The 23550-nt window shown below is 34.7% G+C and overlaps 1 protein-coding gene and 1 pseudogene across 2 annotated transcripts in view; both read right to left on the bottom strand.

The window, feature by feature from the left end:
* LOC145241368 (testis-expressed protein 47-like) overlaps positions 1–23550 on the bottom strand; it is a 381126-nt gene that overhangs the window by 245858 nt on the left and 111718 nt on the right. The gene's annotated exons all lie outside the window — the stretch shown is intronic.
* Positions 17629–17747, bottom strand: LOC145241720 (5S ribosomal RNA; annotated as a pseudogene).

Genomic DNA, 23550 nt, shown 5'->3' with positions numbered 1-23550 from the left:
TCATCCTGTGTAATCAGTATTTTGAAAAACTTTGACTCATCTTCTTGGCACATCTCCAAATTCATCCTCGAGCACTCGACGCGTTCTCGCTGGTGTGAACAACCTGGGAATTCATCTGGCAGACACCTTATGCATATGCAAATGGTAATAAATGATAGACAAACCCTGTACTAATCTTGACATCTTGGGCTATTTGGCGAATATTAATGCGCCGATCTTCCAAAATGACAGCCTCAACTTGACGGACAGATGCCTCATCAATGGCACAAGAGGGGCAACCAGGTCTGGGAGCTGTTTTACAAGGTCATATGATGGGGCATTATCACCATAAGTTTTATTCATTTCATCAAAAGTCTCCTGTGGTGTGCGTCCTTTCAAATACAAAAACTGGATCACTGCTCGACATTCAACAGGCTCCATTTCACACCTGACTCAGTTAAAACACCTGTAAAACAAAAACCACAATTAGTTCAGAGCTGTAATTTGCCACATACCCCGTAGTGATATAAATCATTGCACATGAAAAATTTCAGCTAGATCAGACAACTAGAAGTGGGTCAGGGGCATTACTTATTGCACGCCCCTCGTGTGTGTGTGTATATATATATATATATATATATATATATATATATATATATATATATATATATATACTTTTTAACTAATAGCTACACAAAATCGGATGTTGAATTGGCAGGTCGGGCATATTAATGTTAACAGAAACATTAAACAACTAATAATGTGATTCAACCAACATACAAAGATAGTCCTGCTAGACAGAAATTTGGAAAAAAGTGTGGAGTGTATTGAATTAATTGCAAATTGTCGTTAATTAGACGAATTAAAATGTTTCACATATAACTCAAGCCCAAAACTTAGCAATATTCTCGCATGCACTTTGTGTGATAATATGTATAGAAAAAGTTTTATGGAAAGTAACGTTGTCCGACTCAACTTGAGTATTGTCATGTAGATACACAAGCTATTTAATAATACTTTTGAATATTTTTTTTATATTTAAAGGAAATAACTTTGTATCTTGCCCGAAACATTCGAAAACCAGAGTTATCTACCCTTATATTTGATTAGACGACATAATACAAGAAATTCAAATAGAGTCGCTTAATGGCATCGAATTAATGGACCTTATTCTTATAGTAGTTCCCCCTAGTTGAAAGTTTTAGATAAATCATTTATATTGTCAATCACAATATTAATAAGTAATTTACCACGAGCCAGTGTATCGTGGCAACAGGTCACAATATTCATAAGTTAGTTATCGCCAGCTAGTGTCTGGTGGGGACAGATCACAATACTTATAAATTATTTATTGCGAGCTAGTATGTAGTAATTTACCATTATAGTCGAACGTTGGGCGAGTAAATACACTAGTATATTAAACGATTAGTTGAATAAACAGGAAACGATAGTTTAGTTTTAACTTGGTACGGCATAATCGCGTTGACATACCGGGTCTCGTTACATAACCGAAGTTAAGCAACGTTGGGTCTGGTGAGTACCAGATGAGTAACCAACTTGGGAATTCCAGACGCTGTATGTAAGAGTATGTCGACTCCTTCTGGCAAGAGTTATTGTGGAATCGTTTTCCTTTATTTATTTATATTTTCTCTATAAAAAAAAATCTTTCACAACATTAATGACGAAGATTAAAAGCGAGAAAAAAAAACAGATTTATTCATAAAAAGGTGTCGATTTTTCAATACCTGTTAGAAATAAACACCAACAAGAACTATTTGAAAAGTCTGAACTAAAGATGATTGCTTGAAACCAACGATTTTTTCAGTAACAAATAGGAAAAAAAAAAAAAAAACTAACGGTCAGTGGATATATCATCTGCAAACATTAATGAATACATCTATAACGAACCACAGGGAATTATATTGACATCATGGTATGCCCGTTGGAAAGACACTTTTATTCATGATTATTCACATAAGAACGATGCCTGGAGAATACGTCTGTTATTGAAACCACGTTGTATATACAAACATAACCTTTACATAAATTTTATTCTCCAAAAGAAAGAAAAACATGCAAATTTTGCTTAAACAGCGTACAGACATTTTTAGTGTTCTGTAATCGGTTTTCCAAGTCCATTATAACTGCTTAAAATAGGAAAGGACAATTCAGGAGACCATACTACGTTTGACGGTCTTGTAAACGAATCCACTGTGAAAAATTTCCCCCACTCTTTATCTGTGCCTAAATCAAAATGTGGATTCCATGAACAAAGCTTCTTTCTTAGAACTGCACGCCTGTGGAACTCTGTTCCGTCTGCCTGCTCCCCACCTGACTACAACTTGGATGTCTTCAAGTCCAACGTTAACAAATTCCTAATGAACCGCCCCCTTAAGTAAACACTTCATCAAATCTCCACACTAACGTACTGTACTTGCAATAACCCTTATCCCTGAGTGGCTTCCGGGCCTTGATAAGTCGTGACCACCGTGTAAAAAAAAAACAGCGAATACAAAGTACATTTAACTGCAAACTTTTAGAAAGAATCAGTTTAAACGTATACTATTTTTTGCTACAGGACTACAGCCTGCACAGGATAAAAAAAAAATCACGCACGTTTACTTTGAAAGCTGTACCAAGATAAAAACATCATAGCTAACGCTCTCACTGCAGAGTTCCAACATTTAAGTCTTAAACGTGACATTAGTGTAATACAGCAGTCTTGTATTCATATAAAATAAGCAGAAAAAAAAGCTAATATAACCTCCAACAATGAAAACTCCTTCGAGTACTTGTTGGCATTGCAGCGAAGAGCATTTTTCATTCATCGTAATTTTTGTTCATTTATGAAACATAGGTATCAGTAATGCCATAATTATAGAATATAAAAAAGGATTTTGTAACTTTGAGAAGTGTAACGAGTCTAACAAACAAACAAGTCACTCAATTTGACACACAAGGAATCCCGAAAAAAAAAACGGCCTGGATTGAATCAATCTACCCCTCCAGTAGGTATCTCCCTGCCGATTTTCTATCTGTATAAGAGCCAAAGTACTTCCTAAAATGGAATACTGTTGCGATATATGGGCAGGAGCCTATCCAGCCTTGATAGAGCTCAAAACCGGCTTCGAAACCTAGTAGGTGATGCCCTTTTCTCTTCCCTGCATCCGCTTTCCAACAGAAGAGACGTTGTGAGCCTGTCTCTGCTCTATCGTTATTCTCTTGGCAAGTGCTCATCTGAGCTCCAAGCTGTGTCCCTCTCTTGCCAAACTTTCACAAAAATCACTTGACTATCTACAACCACTATCAACAATTTCATCCACTCTTTATCTGTGCCTAAATCTAAACGCATCTTCCATAAACAAAGCTTTTTTCGAGTCCTACCCACCTGTGTAAAACTGTTCTACTGACCTGCTTCCCGTCCGACTACAACATGGTAGTCTTAAAGTCCAATGTAAAAGGTTCTTGTTGAGCCGTCCCCTTAAATAATCCAAATTCTACTCAATCTATTAATTATTAATGATTACTACACTATCACCTTATATCTATTAACCCTTATCCCCGAGTGGTCTCCGGCCTTGATAAGTGGTGATTTCCTTGTAAAAAAAATACTTTGTCTGCGATATACAAAATTGATTATCGTGAACAAAAACCCAGTTTGTTTAACGTTCGATACGGCTACGGACATTACCTTTATCTCATGATCCACTTAGGCACATATTAAAAAGCTGGTATTGTCGAAAAGGTAACATTCAAGTTAAATTGCAATTTGTCCTATAATGGTAAATTACTACATAATGTTAACATTTAGAGAAGGGGTGGAATTTTGTTTAAGAATAAAAAACAATATTTGCCCGACCTGCTAATACAACATGCGATTTTGTGTAGCTATTAGATTAGTTAAAAAGTATATATATATATATATATATATATATATATATATATATATATCAGTAAATAAGTTATAAAATATATATGGCGATTAAGCTACACTGAATATTCCGCGTTTCATCCACTCTAGGACTCTTCAGGCTTTATATATATATATATATATATATATATATCGCTAGATTCAGCCACTCTGATGAGTCGTAGACCACGAAACACGTGTCAGTGGATAATTATATTTTAAAAAAACAATATATATGCCGCTTCCCATTTAGGGGGTACCAAATTGGTCAAAGGGTAAATTAACCCCAACTCACACTTAAGTAAAAATGCACTTTCGTATGAAATATATATATATATATATATATACTTTTTATAAATATGTGAATATATATATTCGTGTGTGTGTGTGTGTGTGTGTGTGTGTGTGTGTGTGTGTGTGTGTGTGTGTGTGTGTGCATTCGACTCCAGTCTCGTACAAAGTTAGAAGGGGATTATAATTCTTATGTGGCTTTGGCTAAAAGCCTTTACTTAGCATGCCGATATACAACGGTCGTGGACAACAGTTATCTGATTCCCGTTGTGAGTCTGAAAGTTTTATGTGTTCAGACTATAAAGGCGGCTACGACGGATAAAAGCCAAGTCAGGCGGTATGATTTACAAAATTCCATCTTGGGTGGATCAACAGACACATCGCTTTTATTATGAACTTTCAAATCTTACTTTGGTAGGCTTACCCTCTCTCTCTCTCTCTCTCTCTCTCTCTCTCTCTCTCTCTCTCTCTCTCTCGCTTGCACTATATATATATATATATAATGATGATTGTAAGGTCTTGTCAGACGAATGCCATTTCCTCGGACACTTAAAGTCTATGAGCCCAAAAATGACTTCCATCGCCACATGACCATTTTTATAGACAAATCCCTGAGGGAGTATCTATACACAGATGATGTTACAGAGTCTTAGCGTTGTACGACAGCTAAGTCTCTCTCTCTCGGTTCAAAATGTTGAGATCCAGCAACAAGCAAGAGCAAGATAGCCAGCAACAAGTTAGACTGCAGACGAGCTTAATGCGGGTACTGGTCTCCCGCTTTATGGTTTTTTAAATCAGAGATTTGCTTCTCCTAGAAAAGTTGCCTTCACCACGGCTTACGGGAGCCCTCTCCACCCTAACACACACACATACATACACACAAACACACACGGTGCTAGTTGGCCGTTGACCCCGAAAAAGGGCTCATTCGCCATTTGGAAGGTCTTGTTTTTAATCCTTTAGGGAGACTAGCCACCCTACTCACCAAACAAGTCTAGTGGGGGAACCAGTTTAGTCGCTGTTGACCCCGAAAAAGGGTTCATCCGCCCTAATATATATATATATATATATATATATATATATATATATATATATATATATATATATGTATATATATATACATATCAATATATATGTATGCGCATATAAAAGCACATATATATACACACACACACATATATATACACACATATATATACACATATTTATGCATATATAAACACATATATACACACACACACACACACATATATATATATATATATATATATATATATATATATCGATGTGCGTGTTAAACAAATTAAACTATATTAATAAAATTACTTTTAAACCAACATTTTTCAAAAGTGATTTACAGAGCTTTATGAATATACTTTAGATAAACATTTTAAATGCCTATATATATATATATATATATATATATATCACAGTTATTAATCTCTCACCCTTTATATATATATATATATATATATATACATATATATATATATATATAAAGGGTGAGAGATTAATAACTGTGAAATATATATATATATATATATATATATATATATATATATATATATATATATATATATATATAAAGGGTGAGAGATTAATAACTGTGAAATTATCAATGAAGTTTTCATAGGAGAAAACATAACAAAATCATATTATGTTTCCTCTTATGAAATCTTTATTGATAATTTCACAATTATTAATCTCTCATCCGTTTCTATTTATATAGCTCTAGGTAATTACGCCTATAGAGTTTTTATCATAACTGCAATACTCCGAGTACAGCACCTTTAAATATATTTTACAGGGATTTTGCTCATTTAAACCCTGTCTATTACATATATATATATATATGAATTGTAAACATTACTTATTAGGCGTAAAGCCTGTCGCATATACTTAAAACCATCTCCTCAAGGCATCCACTATGCCCCAGGATTGCGAGTGGTGGTACCCTATCTTGTTAATGAACATAAAAGAAATAATAAAGATCTGTAGACAATGAGGAATTGATATAGAAATATGGATAAAAACCAAAGTAAATACTGACAACCTTTATCCAGGATGGAAAGGATTTCTCAATCTGTTTATAGACCAGACGAGAAGAGACAAACAATGATGTAAACCTTTCTATCTCTGAGTTCTATTGAGTTTCTAGCTATGATAGGGTACAACCAGAGTCAGACACAAAAGTATGAAAACACTCTAACGTTGGGAAATAAGATTGCAAAAAAAAAAGTTTTCGTTCTTGAGTGTGGGGAGAAATATTATATATATATATATATATATATATATATATATATATATATATATATATATATATATATATATATATATTATATATTATATATTATAAATCATTTTCCAATTTGAAAACTTTAACCCTTCGATTACGAAAAAAAATGGTCAGTCAAATTTTTTTTTTTTTTTTTTTTTTTTGTATACTGATTAATCAGGAACACGTAAATACATTTGAAGAATCTCACTCACTCATCGCTAAGAAATGAAAAGTTATTTTCTAGAGGTAAAAGTTATTTTCTAGGAGATAAAAATTATTTTCTAGGGGTAAAGGTTATTTTTAGGGGTAAAGGTTATTTTCTAGAGGCAAAAATTATTTTCTAGGGGTAAAAGTTATTTTCTAGGGGTAACGGCTATTTCTAGGGGTAAAAGTTATTTTCTAGGGGTAAAAGTTATTTTCTAGGGGTAACGGCTATTTCTAGGGGTAAAAATTATTTTTTAGAGGCAAAAATTATTTTGTAGGGGTAAAAGTTATTTTCTAGAGGCAAAAAATATTTTTAGGGTTAAAAATTATTTTCTAGGGGCAAAAATTATTTTCTAGGGGTAAAAGTTATTTTGTAGAGGCAAAAATTATTTTCTAGTTCACTAACAGGAACAACAGTTTCGTCTATTAAAGAAAATGCTTAAACCAGAAGGAGGAATCTTAATAAACTAGCAAGTGAACCTGGTTTAATGCTTTAATATATCATATTTTATTAGGTTATTTTTTGAGTTCGACAAGATCTAGGAGACGTTAAGCAAAGTGGAGTGTCACACGTTAGAAAAATAGTTAACAAAAACAAAATTAAATATAGTAGGCGACGCTCTTCTCATTTCTTGTTCTCTTTCGGTGGAGGAGAAATCCTTCACGACTGAGACAATTTTTTTATTTTTGTACCTTTTCTCCACGTTAAAAAACGACCCTAGTGTCTAACTCTGTCCCGTGGGGAGGCATTGTAAATAGGTACTTTCATAGCAAGTGATCGTCTGAGCTTCAGTCTATGGTAACCCCGACAAACTTTCAGAAAAAGCACTAGTCGAGCTACAATCACTACCAACAATTTCCTTTACTCTCTATCTCTGCCTAAATCTAAACGCAAATTCCATGAACAATGCTTATTTCCTTGGACTGATCGTCTGTAAAACTCTGTTCCTCTGGCCTGCTTCCCACCAGCTGACTATGTCATCGATGTCTTCAAGTCCAATGTAAACAAGTTATTTATTCTTGCCTCCTTAAATAATCAAATTCTACCTAATTTTCCCCAAAAAACGATCACTAAGCTGTTGTCTCAGTCACCACTGTACACTTATTAACACTTATCCTCAAGTGGCCTTCAGGCCTTGATACGTCATGATTCACGGGAGAAAAAATATTTTACCTCTTAAACAATATTTTGGTCCAATGAGATGTAATTCTTGCATATCAGAGTCGATAGTGCCAATTATCTCGCTCCATCCAAACACCCAAAACGAAGAAGAACGTGGGTTTGACCAGGTTGTGTAGGAAGGAGACGCGTTTGAAGAAACATTATCTGTGACAGACAGACTTTATTAGCTTTTAATATCGTTATCCCTGATCGTGAACACATAAATCTCTTCCGGTATCAATTTAAGGGTTTATTTTGGAGATATTTAATGAAAAGTCAGATCGGATTTCGAGACTCGATAAAATGTCAGCTTAGAATGTTTACCTTGAAAAGAATCACCTATAACAAGCAATCGACCTGACACCCGTAACTCTTTCTTTCTCCCCTCCCCCTCACCCTGACAAAAGGAGGGTGTACCTGTAAATTCACCATTGTCCATCTGTCCGTTCGTCTGCCTGCATTTTCCACAATAACTATGCCTTGGAATTTTTGGAATTTTAGCACAAACATTAAACATGATATGAGTAAAAAAAGGTAACACAGCGGATTTTCCGGGAAAACTCCGGTTGCCCACCACCTGGGGGTGCCTTTCGGGTTTGAATCGCTAAAATTGACATATTTGTGCTTATTAAAAAGAAAATTGGTGACTTGGATTTTTATAAAACTTTCTGAAAAGTTGTAACTAACTGATTTCTATATAATTTTGTTTGTCTATACTTCGCAATAACACTTGGGTGTGCCCCACGGGCTCTTTTAGGGCTAATAAAAACAGGGTATTTTTGGGACTATTTTATCATATTTGTCCAAAATTTTCTGTGTATGTCTATTTCGCGTTTTTGCATGGTGTTGAACTCAAATTTAAATATGTCAAGGCCTTGGGGACTGGGAGCAAATGATGGACTTAGTCATTTCTTTTCTTTTTTTTTTCTTTTTTTTTGCATGGCGCAGAACTCAAATTTACATGTGTTAAGGCCTAAAACTGCACTGTTTATTTATTTTCACCAAGATTTGACGTCCCCTGGGGACTTTTGGGGCTAAATGGGGGGGGGCAAATGCTAAACTTAGTCATTTTTTATGCCTCGTTCGCTGTGCACTCACGTGGGACTATGCATGCTTCACTTGTTAGTTTTTGGTTTTTGGTGGGGGGTACATTAAAGTAGGAAGGGATGAATGAAAAGAAAGAACACTTGATATGAATGGAAACAGTGCGTTTCGAAAAAAGAAGTGCGTGATTGCATGGAGGAAAAAGGGAAAAGTGGGGGGGGGGGGCTAGTTAGAAAATAACATGAACGAACAATAACTTCTTCAGTCTCCGGTCGAATGTATTATTTACATGCCTCATTGTGTCACATTGTATAATAGAACAGAACTTTATAACTGGTGTCCCACACTCTACTTCTGTGTGGCAGAACCTGCACATGGTGTCATTGCTGAGACCACTCATTTTATTAAAAGCATTTACCATTAAGACTTGATCTTGAGCAGACATTATTATCCGTTCTTGATTATAGTAGAACGATCCTCTTTTTCCCGTCTTCCTTATCTATATTTTTCTGTATAGCTTTAAACATGCGTAAACAAAAGTACAAATCTAATATATAAAAGGCTGTCTGTCTGTCTCCATATTTTCAAACTCTATCTCTTCCGAAAGTAAAAGTCGTAGAGGGCCTTAAATGATTGAATTTTTTACGAATCGTTCTTTTATTGGTCTTTAGCCAGTTAAAATAATGTTTAAGGGGTCAAAAATGAAAAATCAGTTTACATTTTGTACATTCATCTTAGTTTATTTTTAATCAGTTCATATGCGTGTCATGTTCGTACAGTGGTAACATGACCAGCTTTGAATGCTACAGTTTTGCTTTCGGTTTCGATTCTAGTTGATCGCACCCAAATACTTTTTTTTTTACTTTTGAAATCACGACTCTATAATAATATATACGAAGTCTGAACAAATTAAAATATGATATTTAAGCGTATTTTAAGATCGGGCAAAGCCGGGAGCCCCTCTCTCACACCTTCTAGTAGAAGACTAAAATTATATTAATGCGTTCAGAGTAAGAGAATGTATGTATAGCTGGTACATTTTTAAAACTGTGAATCGAGCACAGTGGATGGCGTCATTTGTTTAAACGAAAAGAGAGGGTGTCATAGATTCTTGACTTTTATCCACGTGCACAGCGGGTGACAGAAAAGAATGACGCAAAGAAAAATCAGGGAAAATGTGAAAGATCCTTTATTTCATCACAAAAGGATTTTTTTTTTACAAAGGAATCACTAATTATCAAAGCCTAGAGGCCACGCGAGGATAAAGGTTAAAGCGTGTACAATGGTCAAAAGGACAATATCATAGTAATCATTAGAAGTGTAAATTTAGTAAATTAAGGGGAACGGCTCATTAAGAACTTGTTTACAGTGGACTTGAAGACGGCCATATTGTAGTCAGCTGGAAAGCAGATAAACGGAAAAGAGTTCCACGGGTGTGTAGTTCTTAGAAAGGAGATTTGTTAATGGAATCTACGTTTAGATTTAGACACAGATAAAGAGTGGGGGAAATTATTGATAGTGTTTTCAGCTAGACGAGTGTTTCTCGTGAATGTTTGGGCGAGGGGGGGGGGCACAGATTGGAGCTACGACGAGCACTTGCCATGAAAATAATGATAAAGCAGAGACAGGCTTGCAACGTCTCTTCTGTGAGAAAGAGGTTGCAGGGAAGAGAAAAGGGCATCCCCCCACTAGGCTACGAAGTATTACGTCATAAATTACAACACAGACAAGGGTCTAGATCCAACGAGAGAGAAAGGAATAAAGATATATAAGAAAGTAGAGACAAGACAAGACGATGAGTCGTTTAGTATTTTTATCATTTTCTATGTGTTTGTTGTTTTAACACAATGGTGTATACACATTTTCAGCATGAGAGCTACTCATGACATGACTAAATCTAATAAATGGTCTACCACCTATTAAAAATGCAATACACATTATTTATAAATATATTGTAAATTATTTTTATATGACAGTATATGCAGGTGTACCTTGCATTATTGCATCCATCCATATTGCACAGTGCAACGCTGTACATTTTTATCATTACCTTACACTGATGATTTGCATTAGATGGAATCAATCAGGGATGCATAGTGCGGAGAGTATCTGCTAATAACCAGCTTCAAACTGACGTCTACATGCTCATCAGTCATGGTGGAGCTGTATTTGGACTCAATGATCTTCATGTGGGAAAATGCTGACTCGAATAAATGATTCAGTCAAGAGGATACCACATTTCCTGATGCTGGGGTACTCCTCCTTTGTGTGTGTCTTCCAGGAGTGTCCATGAGTTCTGTATCAGCTGAATGTCGCCTTATCGTGTTAAAACTCATCCTCCACTCTAGAAGAGTTCAGGTGGAACACTGTTGCAATTTTCGATGTAAGTGAAAAAAACCTCAGCATCTTCCTGGAAAGGGTGGCACATAAAGATAGCGATTGGCTCGAGTAACGCAAGGTCTTGAAAGCGTCGAACTCTAACAAACCATTGCCAACTTTCTTTATGTAGCGTGCACTGTCAAACTGCACACATAACTGCTCTTGTGTCTCTAGCTCTGCCGCGAGATTCTGGAAGCTTATTAGCACCAACGTTGTTGTTTTTTTTTTGTTTTTGTTTTGTTTTTGTTTTCTTCTTCTTCAATACCATGCGATCTACTCACAATATCTCTGCAATCGACCAGTTGACATAATGGGCGCCCCTGTTTTAGAATAATTTTTCAAAGACTCGTAGCAAAACGCGACTAGGCGATTGTTTCAAGTGTGCATGTAATATTCTGAGCTCAATCCTAGGTGAAGGCAGCAATGCGATTTTACAAATTAAATCACAAAATATCAAAAGTTCTTAAAAATGGAATGAACTTTGTTCTCCCAGGAGTCTAATAAATAGTTTCGTTTAAAATTCCATGATGGCACTTAATTCAATATGGTGTAACTGAAAAAGACCGAAGAGCAAAACGGCCAAATTATTCTGATGCCAGCAAGCAGGTCCGAAAAAGAAAAAAATAATAATCCCTCGTCCTAAAAATGCATACAAATAATTTTATATTAAATTATTTTCTCTTGCACTTCACTATATAAATGTTAAATTCTCTGCAATAAAGCTTATTTTAACAAATGAACGTGGTTGAATGAATCGATCGAAATATCTTCGACCAGCTTTAAAGATTCTTTTTTATAGTTTGTGTCCTGATTTTTTTTTATAGTTTGTGTCCTTATTTTTTTTTATAGTTTGTGTCCTTATTTTCTTTTTTATAGTTTGTGTCCTTATTTTTTTTTATAGTTTGTGTCCTTATTTTTTTTTATAGTTTGTGTCCTTATTTTTTTTTTTATAGTTTGTGTCCTTATCTTTTTTTATAGTTTGTGTCCTTATTTTTTTATAGTTTGTGTCCTTATTTCTTTTTATAGTTTGTGTCCTTATTTTTTTTATAGTTTGTGTCCTTATTTTTTTTATAGTTTGTGCCCTTATTTTTTTTATAGTTTGTGTCCTTATTTTTTTTATAGTTTGTGTCCTTATTTTCTTTTTTATAGTTTGTGTCCTTATTTTTTTTATAGTTTGTGTCCTTATTTTTTTTATAGTTTGTGTCCTTATTTTTTTTATAGTTTGTGTCCTTATTTTTTTTATAGTTTGTGTCCTTATTTTTTTATAGTTTGTGTCCTTATTTTTTTTTTTATAGTTTGTGTCCTTATTTTTTTATAGTTTGTGTCCTTATTTTCTTTTTTATAGTTTGTGTCCTTATTTTCTTTTTTATAGTTTGTGTCCTTTTTTTTATAGTTTGTGTCCTTATTTTTTTTATAGTTTGTATCCTTATTTTCTTTTTTTTATAGTTTGTGTCCTTATTTTTTTTTATAGTTTGTGTCCTTATTTTCTTTTTCATAGTTTGTGTCCTTATTTTTTTTATAGTTTGTGTCCTTATTTTCTTTTTTATAGTTTGTGTCCTTTTTTTTATAGTTTGTGTCCTTATTTTTTTTATAGTTTGTATCCTTATTTTCTTTTTTATAGTTTGTGTCCTTATTTTTTTTTATAGTTTGTGTCCTTATTTTCTTTTTCATAGTTTGTGTCCTTATTTTCTTTTTTATAGTTTGTGTCCTTATTTTCTTTTTTATAGTTTGTGTCCTTATTTTCTTTTTTATAGTTTGTGTCCTTATTTTTTTTATAGTTTGTGTCCTTATCCTTATTTTCTTTTTTATAGTTTGTGTCCTTATTTTTTTTATAGTTTGTGTCCTTATTGTCTTTTTTATAGTTTGTGTCCTTATTTTTTTTTATAGTTTGTGTCCTTTTTTTTTTATAGTTTGTGTCCTTATTTTTTTTTATAGTTTGTGTCCTTATTTTTTTTTTATAGTTTGTGTCCTTATTTTCTTTTTTATAGTTTGTGTCCTTATTTTCTTTTTTATAGTTTGTGTCCTTATTTTCTTTTTTATAGTTTGTGTCCTTATTTTCTTTTTTATAGTTCGTGTCCTTTTTTTTATAGTTTGTGTCCTTATTTTTTGTTTATAGTTTGTGTCCTTATTTTCTTTTTTATAGTTTGTGTCCTTATTTTTTTTATAGTTTGTGTCCTTATTTTCTTTTTCATAGTTTGTGTCCTTATTTTTAATATGTTGTTTGCTTACCCACTATTCCATAAACAAATTTTCCATAACTTTACGTTCATACTCATCGATATAAATGTTCCTTATTTATTTACCCACTCCCTCCCCGAGGGTAGAATTAAACTCAAAGTCAGTTTTTAATGTGAGGTAGGAAATTCAACAGATTGGGGAAAAAATAATAAAAATTGCCTTAGACTCAGATTCCAGCGTCATTAATCGAGAACAGAAGATATGAAGTTTAACATCAGAACAGATACTACACTTTGCTTCTTTCTAAAGGGTTAATGAATATGGTATTACTGATTTTTTTAGCCCATTAAAAAAAGAGCAAAAGTTATATCCCGTTGACTTAGAATGAAGGCTTTATACCAAATTGATGGTTGGAATATGTTCAAATTGTTCTTATTTTTTCAATAAATAGTAATCTCTATTAATCTCTATTCATCTCTAACTCTGGATACCATAATATTTAGTTCGCTGCATCTTATAACAACAAAGTTCCACAGGAAATTTCAGACAAATCCGCCCAGTAGTTTCTGAGAAAAAGTGGAAATTGAATATTAATCCTTATTAATCTCTATTAATTCCTAATTGTGCATCGAACGGATACCTTAATACTTATTTCGCTGCACCTTATCATAGCAAAGGTCCATACAAAATTTCACTCCGATCGGCGCTGTAGTTTCTAAGAAAAAGTGGAACTTGAATATTAATCCTTATTAATCTCTATTAATTCCTAATTGGACATCGAACTGACACCTTAATACTTCGTTCGCTTTCTCTTATCATAGCAAAGTTCCATACAAAATTTCATCCAGATCGGCTCTGTAGTTTTCGAGAAAGATTGGAACTTGAATAATAATCCTTATTAATCTCTATTAATTCCTAATTTTGCATCGAATGGATATCATAATACTTACTTCGCTGCACCTTATCCATGCAAAATTTCAGCCAAATGAGCACAGTAGTTTGTGAGAAAAACGGGAACAGACAGACAAACAGTCTGAGAGATCTATAATATAGATTAATAAATCTATATTATATGCACAGTATCCAATAAATTCGGTCACTAAATATCTGAAACTTTTACATCACGAGTACGCTAAAATATTAATAATTAATATGCCACGCGTACATATCGTTGCAAATATATGCCATACATATGGCGGTGTGAAGATATATACATATGAGGATGTAGAGATATGCGCACACGCTCACACGAGAGATATATATACACACAACACAGGTTGACATATGCTCATCATTTTATCACCGATAATAATGTTCATCAGCGATGAAATGTTGATCGTTGCGAATGTAGAAAGAAAAGAATCAATATATTATTCATATTTTGTCTTAAATTCTACGATAAATAAATGTATGCGCCTGAAAATAATAGTCATTGAAAATCAAAGTTAGTTCACTTCCATGATGAATACAGATTTATCTCCCTTGATATTGCCTATAGACATTCTTAATGTTTATTGGTTGAGCTCACTAACATTGCTAACTTTGCAAAGAAAGATAATTCGAGATATCGACGGCGTAATAAAAAATCAAGTCCAAGATGGATTTTCATTGGTTAAAAGTTTGTGCAAGAAAATGCACAACTTTCAGTTTCTATAACTGTTATACCGGCCTTCCTTGAACAGAGGAATTTACACCGATTAGCACTAAAAATAGTGTTAGTAACTCCAACACCGGTGAGAGAGATGCGACTGCACTTCAACTGCTAGCCGAGTGCTCAGCAGATATACACGCTTTCCTATCTTTGTACATTATTGTTAATACACTTGTTCCTTAACGGAACCTCGACTTGATTGTTCTTATTTTCACTGTTGTTCCACGACACAACAATAAAACTTTCCCAAAGTTTATGTCTCTGAATTTTTTAGATAAGGATTTAATAATTCGTATCATTTGTATTGTTTCAACTACTATTCCCATATTGATTATCGGTGTGAGAATAACCCTCAAGATGGGAACAGTAGTCCAAATAATTTATTGTTATACTAAAATTCTGAATTTGTTTGCCACTGTCCCAAATTTTCTTTAACTCGCGTTCACTCCTAGCAATGCATATCGCCACTTAGACGTAAAGGGCTACTATTTAGGGCCATGCCTAGGAAATCTTAACATGATATTGGTTTATGTTACATTTAAAATTCTGCATATCATTACAGTCGATGAAACAGGTAGCAGGAAGGTAATTCCAAAACGTAGCTGTTCGAGGGAAGAAACTATTAGAGTAGAAAGCTTTCTGGCATTTAGGGACCTCAACAGTGAAGGGGTGAGATTTAGTTGCTAAACGGGTTTGTCGGAGCTATGTACCTCAAGGGGATACCAATGCAATGAGTTCATCAGAGCACATTTCGCTAAAATATCTATAAAATAGGTACAGATATGCAACACTGCGGTGATGTGACAGGGGCTGGAGCTTAGTTGACAAAGTGGGACCTGTTAAATTGAAAACTCATTTTTGGACCCTATCCAAGAGGGAGAAACAAGTGGTAGATTCACCAGCCCAGGTGTGGCAACATTACTCTAGGCATGGGTGAATGATGGCCTCGTAGAGGTACAGGATACACTCATGAGTGATTAATCTTCTAGCTCGATAGAGGGAATCCACCTTCTTTGCAGCAGCCTTGTCCTCAATATATTTGTTCGAGCTCATATTGTTTGCAAATGTTAGGCCGAGGAGATTGAAAGAGGGATTTTCAGGTATTTGTCATGGATATAGGTGGTTGGGGAGGCTTCTTGCAATTGTTAAAGTAGAGCAGCTTAGTCTTACTAGCACTAAAAGTTACCATCCATTTGTAGCCCCATTACACTACGGTCTGATGGTCATTTTCTAACGATTCTGCCATTGTCTGACAACGTCATGACGTCATTTCTAGCAAACTTTTCAGACTTAACGACTAAAGCTGGAACGCTATTAGCTTTGGTTTCGATTCTAGCTTATGGCACTCGAGTCATGTTTTGTAACTTTTGAAATCAATTCTATACACTGAGAAGAACATAATAATCAACAAAGCATTGGCTCTATGTTAAATACGAAATTTGCATGAATTAAAATATATTTAATTCTATACACTGAGTAGAACATAATAATCAACGAAATATTGCCTCTATGTTAAATACGAAATTTGCATGAATTAAAATATATTTAAGCGTATTTTTCGACCGGACAACTAGTCTTCTGGTACTTTACCAAACGTTAAGAATTTTTGACATAGTTTTGCTAAAAGACAAAATAATGACTTGAAATTGAAGTTTCCTATCGACATATAAACGTAAGTTGTATTATTTTCATTTTGCATTTATTATTTTCTTTAATAGAAATCAACTGAGTAGTTTCATTTTTTTATATGCATTTTAACTGGTTTTTACGCATTATTTGGATTATTCAGATTACTGTTCTTATCTTGAGCGTTATTTTCACAACGTTTCAGCCGATGTAATCTATCTTTTTCAGGTATATCTTGTCTAACTCGAGGATCTTTCTATCAAACTCGAGGATCTTTCTATCAAACTCGAGGATCTTTCTGTTGATTTCGGGAATCAGCACGGAAATTTAATCTATAAATACCGGGGGAAAATCCTATGTAATTTAGAATTGCATTCTGATTATCGCCCGCATTGAAAATTGAACCTTCAACTGACAGAAAATATTTTTCTTACAACTGAATTTTTACCAAGCACTTTATCCATTACAGCCATAACTAACGGAACGAGATAGTGCCACCACCATCACTCCTGTGGATTAAATAAAGTGTTTCATTCGAAATTCAGTGCAATTTCCGAATTCGATAGAAAGATTCCCAAGTAATTTTAAGAAACGAAATTAATGATTTCTTAAATTTATAGCCAAAAAAAAAAAAAGAACTAACAATAATGACAATCGATGTATAATTGTTTGTTTGTTTATGTTTGTTCGTGTTTAGAGGTTTATCAGAAAAATATCTCAAAATCATTTACCAATGAGGAGGGCTCCTTCAGTCTTTCACCGACTATGAGTACCCACCACAAAGGGGTGTCTGTGCGTGAAATTTTTGTGGCAGGAGGTGCGCAATCTCCAACCACACATCTCCTGAGTCGACATTGTTAAATACCAGTGGCAAGTGAAGTGTATGTACAAGACGACTGGAAACAAATGCTGTGATAAGCAGAGAGCACATACAGCGCCTAGAATTTCTAAACGGTCACCCATCTGGTACTAACCAGGCTCTCAACGTTGCTTAACTTCGGTGATCTGACGAGAACCGGTGTGTCAACGCGATTATGCCGTATATATATTTACAAATGAAAAGCATTGCATTAATATTAGATACAAAATAGTAAGTTAACTACATTCTTAACAAATAAAGTGGATGCTGTGACTGGGATTCGAAACTGAAACCTTGATGTCTTTAGTCTTTCATTCTACCATATTCGCAAACGGAGGGGTAAGTCTATTATATAATAAAAGCAGTTGTTAGTCTGTGTCCGTGTGTCCAGCTAAAAGTCAAAAACTACGCAAGACACATCAACGGCATTGCCTCAGAAATAACATGGCCACATTCATATATTCTTTCATTTGGGGTCACAGCCAGAAACATTTTTTTTTCTATTGACGTTTGGTGTGAAACACGAATTAAAATACACGTTCTTTGCTTTTGGGCAAAGATCAATGTGTAGTATCCTTTCTATCCTCGTGCAGAGGAGGATGCAATTTATATCTACAGCAATTTCTTTAGTTATTCTATTTATTTCAATCAAATTTCAATTTCTGAATTACAAAAATAAATCTTTAGCAAAATAAGGTTTCTGATCCAATAACTATACTTTCATGCACTTCCATTTCTTACAAAACAAGTCAGCCATTTTAATGAATTACTCCTTGAAATAAAAATATGATTTCTAACAAATGGTTTATTTATAAATTTACAAGTCAGCCATTTTAATTAATTCGTGAAATTATATTTTTCTTGGCTTCAATTTACTTTGAACGTGTTTCATTTTTATTTCGCTATTTTTTGTGATCAAGAGCGGAGGGCCGCTTGAAATATATAAAAAAAAACATAAAATATTAAATATAAAGCAAAAACAACATCGTTTTCATGCTCCAAAAGAAACTCATAGTTTTGAAATTAAAATTCTAAAAGCATACGTGGACATCTTGACACAGTAGAGATAGAGATGAATTAACATTTCTATCCGATCGTGGATAACGGAATGAAAACAATCCACCGATGTAAGTCCAGACATTTTTTTAGGTGTATCTTATTGAACTTGGGGAATCTGTACCTCAAACTCGGGAACCAGTAAGGAGTTTGGAACTGGACCCTTAATTTAATTAAAGATCGAAATAAAGATTTCTAAGTTCAACAAGAAATTTGTCACGTCGGAAAATACGCACGTGAATAAGGTCGGAGGCTACATCTTGGTTATATTCGCATCATTTTTACCTTATGGATGCTGCGAATTTCTTCAGGCGCATTCTTTTTTTTTTTTTTTTTTTTTCTAAAATTGTAACCTTTTCGTTGAACTTAGGCATCTGTGCGGCGAACTCCAATTAATTAAAGGACTCACATCTGCCATTATCCTCTATCTCTGTAAAGAGACAATTCGCCCATGGACGAAATATTGTTGCCACATCTTGGGTGATGCACCAATCACTACCCCCATCCCTATTAGAAAAAGTGCAAAAAATAATTTCTAACCTGATAGATCCTACACTGTTTGACAAACTCCAACCCCTGTCGCATCGCTACAGTTTTGCAGCCATGTGCTCATTTTTACAACTACTTCCATAGAATGTGCCCTGATAAACTAAGTGAACGTATTCCCTCAAAGAAAATACCTCCGAACCATCTTAATAGCAGCAAAATCACGCCTCTTCACTGTACAAGTCCTCAGATGTCGGGAGATTTGGTACTCTGATAAACTTCTTTCCATCGGACCGCTTGTCTTTGAAATTCTTTCTTCTCCCTGACTAGCAAAATGTAGAAATCTACATGTAATGTGAATAAACACCTTGTTGAGCGACCTCTCACCTAGTTTTCGCCCCTATAAATCTGATTCCTATCACAGTAGCCCCTAAGTCGTCAGCGAAAATATGTCTTATTTGGAGCAAATAAATTAGTTTTTAAAGAGTTTGAAGTAATCAACCACCTCAACAAAAATAAACTTCTTAGTGACATACAATATGGTTTCCGTTCTGCTAGATCTACAGCAGATGTGCTTACGGTTATAGCTCATAAGATTAGTGAATCTCTCGACAGAGACTTCCTTTCTAGGGCAGTTGCTCTTGACATATCAAAGGTCTTTGATAGAGTATGGCCTAAAGGTCTACTTCACAAAACGTCCAGTTATAGTATAGCTGGAAATGTCTTCTCAGTTATAAAATCATTTCTCTCTGATAGGTTCATAAGAGTAGTGATTGATGGGCAGAAATCAGATGGTCATAGTATTAATACTGGAGTCCCGCAGAGGTCCATCCTGGGCCCAACTTTTTTCCTAATCTCCATCAATGATCTTCCAAATCACATCCTTAGATCATTGGTAGACATTTATGCTGACGACACTACCATCTATGGCAGTACATCAAAGACCGTAAATGACCAAGTTCTCTCTGATTCTCTCTCCTCTGCTCTTGAGCACGTGGTACAATGGGGAAAGGAGTGGCTGGTTACTTTTAATGGATCTAAAACCAAGCTTCTGTCTTTACATCATCAACGCTCTGATCCTCATTTGACATCAATTAAAATGAATGGCTCTCATCTTGGGGAGGCTCTATGTTTTGACAAGCTCATGGGATTGACCATTACTCCTGATCTGAGATGGAACACGTACATCAAATCTGTTACCAAAGTAGCTGGGAACATGGTGGGATCCTTCTATCGATCCAATAGATATCTTCCTGCTGATGCAATTCTCTACCTATATAAGAGCCAAATACGTCCAAGGATGGAGTGCTGTTGCACCATCTGGAGAGAAACTGCTAGAAAGGACTTATCTTACCTTGACAAAGTTCAAAATATACTTCATAGCCTAGTGGGGGATGCCCTTTTCTCTTCCCTGCAACCTCTTTCTCACAGAAGAGCCGCTGCAAGCCTGTGTCTGCTTTATCGCTATTTTCATGGCAAGTGCTCGTCTGAGCTCTAATCTATGGTCCCCATCGCCAAACTTTCACGAGAAACACTCGTCTAGCTGAAAACACTGTCAATAATTTTCCCCACTCTTTATCTGTGCCTAAACCTAAACGTAGATTTCATGAACAAAGTTTCTTTCTTAGAGATGCACACCTGTTGAACTCTCTTCCATTTGCCTGCTTTCCAGCTGACTATAATATGGTCGTTTTCATGTCCAACATAAACAAGTCCTGGATGAACAATTACTATCATGTTGTCCCATTGACTGCTGTATGCTTATTAACCCTTATCCTCGAGTGGCCACTGGGCTTGATAAGTGGTGACTCCTTTTGTAAAAAAAACAAAAAAAATTCTATCGGGATTCCCGAGTTCGACATAACGATTCCAAAGTTCGAAAAGATGTACATGAAGAAGGTCGGAACTTACATCGGTCAAAACGTTGTTTGTAAACTGTTCATGATGATGACAGTAGTCCGAATAATCTAAATAATACAAATTATTTTCGTTTGAAAAAAAAAATAACATTTCAACTGATGAAACTTCATTGCTAAAACCCCAAATCTAACATAAATTCTTAAGCCTAAAACTTGTGCTACCGGATTAGGCAGTCTTTTTCTTTACAAAACTCAATCATGTTCCACAAAGTCAAAACCAAAAAAAATAAAAAAAAACAATGTTTCTCTATAAAACAACCAAACCAAACCAAACCAAACACCATGGATAAATATTTAAAAACATAAAGGACTTGAAGCATAAAACATTTACCAAGATGACCGCATCCGGCATTAAATCAACTGAAAGAGTTGATATGCCATAAAACAAAACAACCAAACCAAACACAATGAATAAATATTAGAAGATATATAAACTGAGAGCATAAAACATTTACCAAAATGACCGGATTTTTAAAAAAAATCGAAAAAGGTTCCTATTTACATTGCCTCCCCACGGGATAGAGTTAGACACCAGGGTCGTTTTTTAATCTGGAGAAAAGGAACAAAAATAAAAATTGTCTCAGTCGTGAAGGATTTCTCCTCCACTGACAGAGAACAAGAAATTGAAGTGTAGCATCTGAAGAACAGATGCTACACTTTTATCTTGACCCGAAGGCCAATTGTTAAACTTTCATAAAAAGGTTGATATGCCGTAAAAGAAAACAACAAAAAACACCCAATGCTAAAGAAATAAACGACTCTTGAAATTACTTTGTCTTAATTTCTAACTAAATTATAACACCATACATTCTTCAGACAGACATTCCGTTCTTAATTCCCAAGTGTCGTAAGACTTTTTTAGATATAAGACGTGACCGCGAATTTCTTCGACATCCTCTGTGCAAAAGAAACATGATCTTTATCCTCCAATAATCAATTGGCGACTTTAAAAGTATGGGACACCAAAATGCCATTATTTTTACCTAATGTTTGCTTGAATTTCATGTCTCTACCTGAAGATTTTGTTTCCGCTTTACAAGATGAAATAAGTGAACAGATAATAATGGGGACGCGTTGTCATGGCGGCCTCCATACATCAGCTATGTCGTTTAACATCTTTATTCTAATGGAGACTCAATTAAGTCTACACATTTCAGAACTACATGATTTTAAAAAAGCTGTTAACAGTTCAAAAGAAGTGACAAAAACTTGATCCTTCGCCCCAAGGATCTCAAAGGAAAAATACAAATAAGGTGCTTTGGTTAAGAATTTTTGAGATAAGGATTAATGATTTGTATTATTTGATTATTCGGACTACTGTTCTCATCCTGAGGGTTATTTGTACAATGTCCTCGTGCTGAAAACAATAGTCCGAATAATCAAAATAGTCTATAAGCCTATAAACTTTTTTTTTTTTTTTTTTTACACAGTGGTCGCCACTTATCAAGGCCCGGAAGCCACTCAGGGATAAACTGGGGGGGGTATTGATATTCATATTAAAAAAGCTTTTATTTAGTATTTATTTGCTTCCCCACGAAAGCAAAATGTGACACAAGGTAGTTTTTAATGTGGGGTTAAACCAGCTCCCCAAAAAGAAGGCAAAAGGGCACTCTGGTAGAGACCAAAAATAATAATTGTCTCAGTCGGCCAAGAACAATAAAACAAAAGGCAAGGTATTTATTTGCTCCCCCACCGAGCAAATTAGGCACAAGGCCGATTTTTAATGTGAGGAGTGAAGGGGGGATGGGGACCAACTCCCCGGGGAGTAGGGGAGCTGGATAGTGACAATTGGTATGAAGGGTTTCCCCTACATTGACCAAGGTCTTATATGTGGGGTTGGTATTTATTTGCTCCCCCACCGAGCAAATTAGGCACAAGGCCAATTTTTAATGTGAGGAGTGAAGGGGAAATGGAGACCAACTCCCCGGGGAGTAGGGGAGCTGGATAGTGACAATTGGTATGAAGGGTTGCCCCTACATTGACCAAGGTTTTATATGTGAGGTCGCCCCCACATATGGTCTTTGCTTGCAGTATCTGCCGGAACAGATACTACACTTTGGCTCAGCCCGAAGGCCAAGAACAATAGAAAAAAAAGGCAAGCCTTTTTTTTCTATTTATTTAAAAAGAAAATACAACTTTGTTATACATGGCTCGTGGAATTGCACTCATCTGCAAAAGATCTAGCAAATTTGGCATATTCTTTTAAACATTCATTTTAATTAATTCCTTATTATTTTTTTCGGTTTTCTTATGAGATGCTTATCTTTAGATTACTATTATATGTAATTATATTCATGCAGATATTCTACATCATTTATACTTGCGTAAAAAATTTATAGTAAACACAAACCTCTTTCTATATATATATTTATGTATGCGTATATATTTTTGTTTAAAAATATTTTGCCTACTAAACTCCTCCGTCAGTTTTTTTTTTCCATAGACATGAAACTTGATATGCAGGGATTTGAACCCATTCGAAGATTTATATTTGGGTTTTAGTCGGGGAAAATCAGTGCAAAAGTGTG

Source organism: Euprymna scolopes, chromosome 20 (assembly GCF_053919585.1).
Source record: "Euprymna scolopes isolate OS-2025 chromosome 20, ASM5391958v1, whole genome shotgun sequence".
NCBI lineage: Eukaryota > Metazoa > Mollusca > Cephalopoda > Sepiida > Sepiolidae > Euprymna > Euprymna scolopes.
Note: the sequence above shows the minus strand (reverse complement) of the source record. Positions and strands in the feature narration are given on the sequence as shown.